General features: G+C 40.2%; 1 long non-coding RNA gene across 1 annotated transcript; it reads left to right on the top strand.

Moving 5' to 3' along the window:
• Positions 1-233: 233 nt before the first annotated feature.
• On the top strand, positions 234-5,997 carry LOC102447437 (uncharacterized). The gene is made up of 3 exons (XR_332442.5): positions 234-662; positions 805-936; positions 2,945-5,997. It is a non-coding gene; the product is annotated as an uncharacterized LOC102447437 (long non-coding RNA).
• The last annotated feature ends 5,698 nt before the right edge of the window (positions 5,998-11,695 follow it).

Below are 11,695 nucleotides of genomic sequence, written 5' to 3'. Positions count from 1 at the left end.
CTCTGTGCTGCTGTCATTCAAATACATCAGATTCTTAGTTCTGCTTTGGTCATTTTAGGTTGTTCAGGCAATACAGAGTGGTCAGGTTCTGGGGGTATGTAGCCAGTGGAGAATTCTCCAGGAGGAGGGGAGTTCTTCACCTGGGTTAAAGTGCTAGGGCCTTTCTCTGCACCAGCAGCCAATTCCCAGAATAGGAAGTGGGCTGAGAGGCTGGGGAAGTTGTGGGGTGAAGATGTGGAGAGGCTTTTGGGGACCTTACTCTGGTGCCATAAATGTGCTCTACCTCATGCTGGGGTTGGGCAGGGCAGAACCTTTGCTGGTTTCCTGATGGCCCTCCCACTCTCCAGAGCTAGAGTTGCCAGATGGTTTCAAAAAAATACCGGACACACTTAACATTACATCACAATCTATATTACATCTTATTTAGAAAATACCAGACATTTATATTTTCTCAATTTGTTTCCCGAACAGAAAGCTCAAATACTGGACTGTCCGGTTCAAAACCAGACACCTGACAAACCTATCCAGAGCTTAGATACAAGGACAATTGAGCTCACTAGTACGGTGGAGGGAGAATATGAAATGCAGGGGAACCTGATTCTTCATGGCCTTCCATCTTGCATTGGAACCCAAACAAAGAGGGTGCAAGGATGCTACTGCTGGTATGTATGGAGCCCTCTGATGTGATAGCATCCCGTTGCACAGGTGTGAGTGACTACACCTCTTGCTGTTGCCCTGGAGAATCAGTTTTGGGTGAAATGTTACATGCCTCATTTCATTGCACTTCTATTCTTATTTGTCTAGTTAGGTGCACCAGCCACAGGCCAAGCAAAGGCAATGAGTGCATTGATGGAAAAGGCCACTTGACCCAAGACTCACAACTCAAAGTTACAGAGGAGCATGAGGAATTAGTGGGGAACCTGAGGGAAGAGCATGGTAAGAAGTGACAAGATACTGGATTAATAAAATATAAGTTAACTGAGTTGCCATGTATCCAAGTGATTGCAGCAGATCTATAGCCGCTGGATTTTTTGTACAGGTATGTAGAGGGCCCTGAATTATGAATGCAGCAAGAGTTACTCATATCCTGTGGATTTAGAATGGGGCCTAAGGACTTTATTGTCATTTATAGTTTTTTTCTAATAAGTCCTTACACTCACTTTCTTCCTACATATCCCTTTGGAAACTAGCATGTACTATACACAGCAAGTGTTTATCTTCCTGCTTTTAAGACAGACGTCAGAATATTTCCCTCCTTATTTGTGCTCCATCTTTTCTCACAGTCCGATTATTTATGACATCATCATCCTTTCCTCCTCAGCTCCAGACACAGTGTTTCAGTGGCTACAATTTCCTGATCAAGAATTTCCAGCTCACATTGTTGGGGGAAGAAAGAAGTGTGTGTGTGAGGGGAGGGGGGGGGGAGGTTTGCTTGGTGCTGAAGAATTAAATGAGAAATACAGCCGTGGAAAACTCAGATGCACATACACAGCAACAACAACTAAGGTTGTTATAATTAATTTAAAATCTGTTTACAAAAGATTCCTTTTATGTTGAACTGGCTCTGTAAGTGGCTCAAGAAGTATGAAAAACAGGAACTCAAACTGCCTCATTAGGAATTGACTCTGCTCAGTAATTAGTGGCTAGAAAACAAAACAAGGAAAAGCAGGTGGTGAGTGAACTCCAGGCAGCCAGCTATTTTATGATTTGAATGCTCATTACGGCAACAAAATGATTTTTTAGAAAAATGGTGGGTAAGATGATCACAAGAAACAAGATTTGAATTTTACATGTTTAATGTAAAATGCTGCCTGTTCAAAGTTACCCATTAACAGTTTTAGCTGTTCCCAGTCTGGAGTTTAATTTATAATGAGACAGTGCTTTGCTGTATTTTAAAAGACAACTCTGTTCTCTAGCATCTAGTGCCCTGCTGCTAAAATCAAGTTAAAAGTAATTAGTGAACGATATCATACTTTGCTGATAGAATCAGGCAAGATAACCCCAGACATTCATATCAATTATATTTCATAACAATAACCTGAGCAGGGCAAACACTGCAACCGGTTTCTAGCAAGTCTGTATTTTTAAATGAACTGGGTCATGCTACACTCAACTTTACTTGTGTTTGTTTTCTGTTTGCATGCACACAGTGGAGTTTTTTTTGGTACACATTTTTGCAAAAAGTTCATTTAGAAATGGTATGTATCTGTATGAATAGTTGCAGAAAATGGGTTTTAAATTTGTGAGAGTAGTCACACCAGAAGTGCTTGTGTGCTCATCCAGTCAGTGACCGTAACAATACCATGGGACTTTTCTGACTAATCACAACTAAGCCACACAACTTAAATAACAAATATCAGATGCAGTGAATGGATCATTATCAGTCCACAGAGTTAAAAATATAATCAAAAATTAAAAAATCAGCAAGCACTTTCATATGAAGAATAAAAACAAGGGAAACCATCTGCTCATCGTTATCCCATTAGTAGAAAAAAGTAGCTGAAGTGCAATTTTTTTTGCTGGGAATTTTATTTCTCATGTCTCATTATAACAATTAATAACTGCTTATAAAGTCTCAGAAGGGTAGCCAAGTTAGTCTGTAACAGGAAAATCTTAAAAAACATCCAATAGGCTAGTAGCACCTTAAAAACTAACAAAACATAGCTGTTATCATGAGCTTTCGTGGCCACAACCTACTTCATCTGAAGAAGTGAGTTGCACCCACGAAAGCTCATGATATCATCTACATGTTTTGTTAGTCTTTAAGGTGCTACTGTTTATAAAGTGTGATTATTTATATATTGTGTTGTTTTAGGTATACTCTCGAGATATAGTACATTCTTGTAAATACATTTTGATCCATTAGGAGGCTGGTGGCTTTGCACGATGAACTAAAGTAGTTAAACTGCATACAAGGAATATTTATTAGACTTTTATTTTTCAGAACAATGTTTTGCAGAGATCTGAATTGAAGAGGACTCCAAGAAGAGCCACGAAAATGATGAAAGGATTAGAAATCAGGCCGTATGGTGATGGACTCGAGGAGCTCAATTGATTTAGCTTAACAAAGAGAAGATTAAGGGATGACTTGATTGCAGCCTATAAGCATCTACCCAGAGAATAAGTATTTAATAATGGACTCGTCAGTCTAGCACAGACAGGTATAACATGATGAATGGCTGAAAGTTGCACGATGCATTTCAGACTGGACATGAGAGAAACTGACCACTGGAACAATTTATCCAGAGTCATAGTGAAGTCTCTGTTGCTGACAATTTATAAAATATATGGTGTAGGAATAATTTTGGAAGAAGTTCTATGGCTTGTGTTGTACATGAGGACAGAGTAGATGATCACAGTGGTCCCTTTTTGGCCTTTGAATCTATATATCTAGGAAACAATATGTTTTCCACCAGTGAAACTCTGCACTGTTACATCATTTCAACCCTATAGATTTCAGTGGGGTAGAACCAGAATAGCTGAGTGGCTAAAGGGCACTCTCATGTCCTGTACACTGTCATTCCAATAGTAAAAACCTAGAGCTGGAAAGAAAGGGTTGGCTAGTGGTTACAGTAAGGAGACTGGTGCAATGACTTCTATGTTCTTGCTGTGTGGTCTCTTGGGCAACTCAATATCTCTGTGTAGCTATTTGTAAAATTGGTATAAATAGTAGTACCACACCTAGTAGTCAAGAAACAAGGAATAATTCATTCATAATTGCAAAATACTTTGAGATATTTGAAAGGAAGGTGTGAGGTAAGGAATTAATCAAGCTAATTAACTTGAGGGAACTAGGACTTGCTCTGGAATCTGAGACTAGAGCAAAATCCAAAGGCAAAATGTCTGGTTCCTATCACAATGCTCCATTTGTCTGCACAGTCACTGCACTATTGGGATCCATTTCATGCTTACGCAATGAGGCAAAATAGCTCTGAAATGGAAGGCACGTGCTATACATGTAGGTCTTGTGCTGCCCCTGAACAAAGGTGAATGGCATCTCAAGGGTCTGGGAAATGTTTTGAGATACTGTCTGGCAGAACACATGGGCTGTGTCTAGACTGGCAAGTTTTTCCGCAAAATCAGCTGCTTTTGCGGAAAAACTTGCCAGCTGTCTACACTGGCCGCTTGAATTTCCACAAGAACACTGACTTCCTACTGTAAGAAATCAGTGCTTCTTGTGGAAATACTATGCTGCTCCCATTCAGGCAAAAGCCCTCTTGCACAAATCATTTGCGCAAGAGGGCCAGTGTAGACAGCACAGTACTGTTTTGCACAAAAAAGCCCCGATGGCTAAAATGGCGATTGGGGCTTTTTTGTGCAAAAGCGCATCTAGATTGGCATGGACACTTTTCCGCAAAAAGTGCTTTTGCAGAAAAGTGTCTGTGCCAATCTAGATGCTCTTTTCAACAAATGCTTTTAACGGAAAACTTTTTCGTTAAAAGCATTTGCGGAAGATCATGCCAGTCTAGATGTAGCCATGGTATTTAACTTCTGGTGGAGGAGGAAGAGGATGAACAAATCTGCCCTGCAAGGGGTGGAGCTTTAAAACAGACACCAGTTGGATACATTACACATTAAATACAGAGAGCTTCTGAAATCACATGCTGCTCTCCATGAAACAAGATCCTTGTAGTTCCATTTGAGACTCACTTCATGTGTTCTAAAGACCACTGAAAACCACCCTTTTGAACAGAAGGATATTGTGTGAGCAAAGGAGACTGGGGATGAAGAAAGCACTAGAGCTATTGCACATGCTCCATGCTTCGGAAAGGTCTGATGTGTAATTGCGATCAATCCACAGAGTAAAAAAAAATGGAAAGATTGTCACTGAATACAAATGAATCTGAGGAGACCCAACATATCTAGAAGCAGCAAGAAATAATATCAGTTAATCAGATATATTATTCATTGTGAATTATTCGTTCAGCTGTAATAACTGCTAGTACCCAGGGTGAATGCTTTCCATGCTTCTGTATACATCGGTCGCCAAAAGTCATTGACTGGTAATGAGTATAAGCCATGTTCCCGGTTATCTTAATATAACATTTGTAGATGACATTTGTGAGTCATGAAAATGAAGGTTTAATAGCACTGGCTTGGAGCCATGTGTAGCATGAGCAGACTCTGCAAACCAATGCATTTCAGTTTGGATCAACTACTCCAAACCTTTTCTAGTCCACTAGTATCCCCCATTCAGCTCTGTCAAAGAATCTCTATCCACATTTGCAACAGTTCTACTAGTTCAGCCTTGGGGAGCACAAATGTTGCCAAATTTTGCTCTGTTAAGAATCATCCGTTAAGGGATAGATGGAGGTGATAATATCAGACTCCAGAAAGGCAAATGGTTTCATGGATTTTTATAAGCCTGGGAAAAGGCAGCTATAAAATGCTGCAAGGTTAAAAAATAAAATGTTCCTAAATTTGCATGTTTCCTCCTCATGTTCCTGAAGCCAGAAGTGACCTGTAGAATGGCTGGAAGAATCCTGCTCTGCTGTGTACACTTTTTTAAAAACTTGTTACATGAAACATTGTTTTTTTTCAATTTCAGGAAGTCTCTTGATGCCCTTTAGTTGATTTTGTTTTGCTTGTTATCGGGACAACTAATATTTTTTCCTGTTAAGGGAAAAAAAAGATTTTCCCAAGCAGATTAAAGATGTTTTTTAAGTATATGAATGGTGACATGGCTTACTTTCGTTGCTTTGTTTATTTTTAATAATGGAAAACACCTTAATTTATCGTAGCAAGACGTCCATCCTGGGGCAAACCTTGAATTGATTTTTTTCTTGCTGTTTTTGCCTTGTTTGTGGTTTCTTATCTAATGGAATTCTGTGGGTTTGTGAAAAATTGTGTGGGCTAAATTTTCATAGTGCAATGTCTGCAGAATAGGGGTAACAATAGTAACTTTTAGGGGGAAATCTCTATTTCATATTGTGATAATAGGACAATTAAAAATACAAGTAAGTGTATATAAACATCTCCAAGACATCTATACCAGACCTGTAAGGTTGGGTTAAGATACTCAACTCCAGCTATGGCAAATAGTAGCTGGAGTCAGCATACCTTAAGCTAAGCATAGCACTGTCTTTAAATGCCCCTGTTGGCTTCTCTTGCTCCTCACAACTGCCCTCATTGTTCAACTAGACCTGCTAAATCCAATGCCAGCTCACTCTCCAGTGTGACAAGCAAAGACGTGGCCTTAAGTGCATCCAACCCTTATGTTAAATGTTATTTAAATGTCCGGGCTCATATTTGTATATATTTTAAAATAGGTTCAATTAATGAAATTCAGATCTGCAATGGGGTAGCTGTGGTCTTGTTCCTCGAGCATATTACTAGGAGACAGCAAACCTATGCCTTGATTTTCCACTGCCTTGCACCTTGGGATATTATTTACTCCTTTCCATAGTAAGTAAAAATCACTATACAATCTGAATGGCAGTGTTATACCCCATCTTTACTTAGGGAATGCAAGGTGCAAGGCAGTGGGCAAATTAGGGTTATGGATTTTAGTTCTATTTCTGCTATGTAACTTGCTGTGTGACCTTGGGCAAGTCACAAGTTTGTTACCCTGTCTGAGGCTATATCCAGACTGCTTCTTTAGGAAGGCTTCTTTCGGAAGAAGTTTTTCCGGAAGAGAGCGTCCATACCGCAAAAGCACATCGAAAAAGCGATCTGCTTTTTTGAAAGATAGCGTCCACACTGAATGGACGCTATCTTACATTTCAGCTGCAGATCTCTCGAGACATCTAGATAGACTTACGTGTAGTGCTGGGGAGGAGCTGGTGGTCATGGTACATGTAGGTAGCAATGACATAGGGAAGGGTCAGAGAGGGGTTCTGGAGTCCAAATTTAGACTGCTGGGAAAGAGATTGAAATCCAGGACCTCTATGGTAGCATTCCTGAAATGCTTCCAGTTCCACATGCAGGGCCCAGTAGCCAGGCAGAATTTCAGCGTCTCAATGCATGAAAGGTATAGATGAGACGATGGTATAGAGAGGAGGTGTTTCGATTTATTAGGAAACGGGGGAAACTTTTGGGAAAGGGGGAGCATATATAGGAAGGATGGGCTCCACCTAAACCAAAATGGAACCAGATTGCTGGCACTTAATGTTAAAAAGGTTGTAGAGCAGTTTTTAAACTAAGGACAAGGGGAAAGCCAACGGGTGTGGAAGAGCACATGGATCGGACAGAGACATCTCTTAGGGGAAGGTCTATTTATAGAGATTCTCTATGTTCTAGTAAAGAAGAGAGGATGGAAGATGATAAAATATGGGTTAGATCAGATGAGAAACAAACAAATGAAAAAGAGTCTAACATCAGGAAATGGCAGATAAATAGTGAAAACATTTTAAAGTGCTTATACACAAACACTAGAAGTCTAAATAATAAGATGGGTGAACTAGAGTGCCTCATATTAAAGGAGGATATTGATAAAATAGGCATCACAGAAACTTGGTGGAATGAGGACAATTGATGGGACAGGGTACCAAATATATTGGAAGGACAGACCAGGTCGTGCTGGTGATGGAGTGACAGTATATGTGAAAGAAAATGTAGACTAAAATGAAGTACAAATCTTAAATGAACCCAAATGTTCTATAGAATATCTATGGGTTGTAATTCCATGTGCCAATAATAAGAATATAGCAATAGGAAGGGATATATTATCAACCACCTGACCAAGATAGTGATAGTGATGTTGAAATGCTAAGGGAGATTAGAGAGGCTATCAAAATAAAACACTCAATAATTGTGGGGGATTTCAACTATCCCCATATTGACTGGGTACACATCACCAGGACAGGATGCATAGATAAAATTTCATGATCCCTTCAATGACTGCTTCTTGGAGCAGCTGGTTCTGGAACCCACAGGAGTCCTAAGTGGAGCACAGGATCTGGTTCAAGAGGTAAATATAATGGGACTACTTGGAAATAGTGACCATAATGTAATAAAACGTAACATCCCCGTGGTGGGAAAAACACCTCAGCAGCCAAACACTGTGGCATTTAATTTTAGAAAGGGGAACTACACAAAAATGAAGAGGTTAGTTCAACAAAAATTAAAAGGTACTGTGACAAAATTCTGCAAGCAGCATGGAATTTTTTCAGACACCATAATAGAGGCACAATGTAAATCTATACCCCAAATTAAAAACATAGTCAGAGAATGAAAAATGTGCCACTGTCTGGCTAAAAAACCAATGGGGCCCCTGGACGATCAAGATACAAAAGGAGCAATCAAGGACAATAAAGCCATTGTGGAGAGACTAAATTATTTCTTTGCTTCAGTCTTCACGGCTGAGGATGTTAGGGAAATTGCCAAACCTGCACCGTCCTTTGTGGGTGATGAATCTGAGGAACTGTCCTGGATTGAAGAGTCATTAGAGGAGGTTTTGGAACAAACTTAACAGTAACAAATCACCGGGACTGAATGGCATTCACCCAAGGGTTCTGAAGGAACAAAATGTGAAATTGCAGAACTATTAACTTTGGTTTGTAACCTATCCTTTAAATCAGTTTCTATACCCAAGGACTGGAAGACAGCTAACATAACACCAATATTTTAAAAGGGCTCTCGAGGCGACCCTAGCAATTAAGTCTAATGTCAGTACCGGGCAAATTAGTTGAAACAATAGTAAAGAATAAAATTGTCAGACACGTAGAAGAACATAATTTGTTGGAAAAAGTCAACATGGTTTCTGTAAAGAGAAATCATGTCTTAATAATCTACTAGGGTATGTCTACACTACCACCCTAGTTCGAACTAGGGTGGTAATGTAGGCAACCGGAGTTGCAAATGAAGCCCAGGATTTGAATTTCCCGGGATTCATTTGCATAAAGCCGGGCACTGCCATTTTTAAATGTCCGCTAGTGCGGACTCCGTGCCGCGCGGCTACACGCGGCACGGACTAGGTAGTTCGGATTAGGCTTCCTCGTTTCACGAGGAGTAACAGTAGTTCGGACTAGGAAGCCTAGTCCAAACTACCTAGTCCGTGCCGCATGTAGCCGCGCGGCACGGAGTCCGCACTAGCTGACATTTAAAAATGGCGGCGCCTGGCTTTATGCAAATGAAGCCCGGGAAATTCAAATCCTGGGCTTCATTTGCAACTCCGGTTGCCTACATTACCACCCTAGTTCAAACTAGGGTGGTAGTGTAGACATACCCCTAGAGCTCTTTGAGGGGTTTAACAAACATGTGGACAAGGGGGAATCCAGTAGATATAGTGTACTTAAATTTCCAGAAAGCCTTTGACAAGGTCCCTCACCGAAGGGTCTTAAGTAAAGTAAGTTGTCATGGAATAAGAGGGAAAGTCATTTCATGGACTGATAACTGGTTAAAAGACAGGAAACAAAGGGTAGGAATAAATGGTAAGTTTTCAGAATGTAGAGCAGTAACTAGTGGTGTTCCCAAAAGTCTGTACTGGGACCAATCCTACTCAATTTATTTATAAATCATCTGGAGAAAGGCGTAAATAGTGAAGTGGCAAAGTTTGCAGATGATACTAAATTCTTAAAGATAGTTAAGACCAAAACAGACTGTGAAGAGCTTAAAAAATATCTCTCAAAACTAAGTGATCGGGCAACAAAATGACAAATGAAATTTAATGTTGATAAGTGTAAAGTAATACACATTGGAAAAAATAATCCCAACTATACATACAATATGATGGGGGCTAATTTAGCTACAACTACTCAAGAGAGAGATCTTGGAGTCATTGTGGATAGTTCGCTGAAAACATCCACTCAGTGTGCAGTGGCAGTCAAAAAAGCAAACAATGTTAGGGATTATTAAAAAAGGGAAAGAGAATAAGACAATGACCATCTTATTGCCTCTATATAAATCCATGGTACGCCCACATCTTGAATACTATGTACAGATGTGGTTGCCTCATCTAAAAAATGATATATTGGCATCAGAAGAGGTTCAGAAAAAGGCAACACAAATTCTTAGGGGTTTGAAATGGGTCCCATATGAAGAGAGATTAAAAAGACTTGGACTTTTCATCTTAGAAAAGATGAGACTAAGGGGGGTATGATAGCGGTCTATAAAATCATGACTGGTATTGGAAAAGTAAATAAGGAAAAGTAGTTTACTTGTTCCCATAATATAAGAACTAAAGGTTACCAAATGAAATGAATAGGTAGCAGGTTTAAAACAAACAAAAGGAAGGTTTTCTTCACGCAGCACACAGACAAGCTGTGGAACTCCTTGCCAAAAGATATTGTGAAGACTAGGATTTTAACAGGGTTCAAAAAACAGCTAGATAAATTCATGGAGTTTAGGTCTATGACTGGCTACTACCAGGATGGGTAGGAATGGGGTCAGAAGCTAGAAATGTTGACAGGAGAGGGATTATGTGATGATTACGTTCTGTTCTCTCCCGCTGGGGCATCTGGCATTGGCCACTGTCAGAAGACAGGATACTGGGCTAGATGGACCTTTGGTCTGACCCGTATGACCGTTCTTATGTAGATGTCTGCTCATGCCACCTGACCCCCATTAATTGCATCCGCCAGAGAATGTGGCTGCCCAAGTGCTCAGCTTACAGGGAACATTGATCAACACCCTTTGCCCCTTGAGCTGGGCTTTGAATACTTCAGTTCTCCTTGCACTGGGCATATATTGTTTGAATTACTCACAATGAGCGTGGGACAGTGGTGGGACACGTTCCCTTATATGTATGTCAGCCCTTTAGACTGTCCATGTGCATGGTGTTAGTGAAATGTACTGCGTTCACATGGGCGTTGTCTACCTGAACATTTTACTTATCTGTCCCACATTCCTCTTGCCTCTCCCCACCGTCATGTCTCTGCTGGAGTCACCAGCTTGCATTTCATTCCCTTTTTATTCTCCACAAAACAATGCAAATAATATGAGTGATCTCCCAAGTAAAACTAATAATCAGAAGCATTGCAACATTAGGGAAATCTCTTCATCTGAAGACGGGAACTTCACATATCGCTCACCCATTAGCATAGTGATCTTCCTCTTTTCTTAATTCAACCCAGATGAACGAGGCATCCTATTTAGAATGTTTCATAGACGAGGGGAAAATTCATCCCTGGTGTAATGCCAGAGCTGAACTTGGCTCAAGATCTTTCAAACGAGCCTCACTGTGAAATGCTTGCCAGCAGAATTCAGCTTTCCCCCTTCTAGAATGTCTAAGAACAAACATGCATCCTGAGCAGGTGCTTTCGAAGCAGAAAGACAAAATATCTCCACACTGACTCTGGCCAAATATTAGCTTTAATTAAAAAGATCTGGGGTCCGATTGCAGGTGCAGCTGAACCTAAAGATGGATTAATTACAGAAACAGACTCCAAAAGGGCCATATTATTAATTATTAATTATTATTATTATTATGTTAGCAAGTGAAATGTGCTAGGTGTTGTACGGGCAATATCCTCTCTCTAGAGGGTAGAATGATTGTGCTTTATTAGTTAATCCTTGCTTCCAGGAAATGCGCAAACGTCTCAGTCAGGATGGGCCTCCACAGTCTTCGGTTCTCTATGACTGCAGAGGAAGATGCAGTCCTTTTCTCTATGGGTGTTTATAGATATAAAATATCTATATACAAAGGGTGAAGGAAAGATAGGCCATCAAATATACTGCATTTTAAAATCAATTTGCTTTTGTGAACTTGTGTGCGCGCTAGGGGCTGTACAAACACATAGGCTACGTCTACACTGGC

The sequence above is a fragment of the Pelodiscus sinensis genome, chromosome 5 (assembly GCF_052426305.1).
Source record: "Pelodiscus sinensis isolate ZL-2025 chromosome 5, ASM5242630v1, whole genome shotgun sequence".
NCBI classification, from domain to species: Eukaryota; Metazoa; Chordata; order Testudines; family Trionychidae; genus Pelodiscus; species Pelodiscus sinensis.
This window is presented reverse-complemented; position numbering and strand designations above follow the sequence as displayed.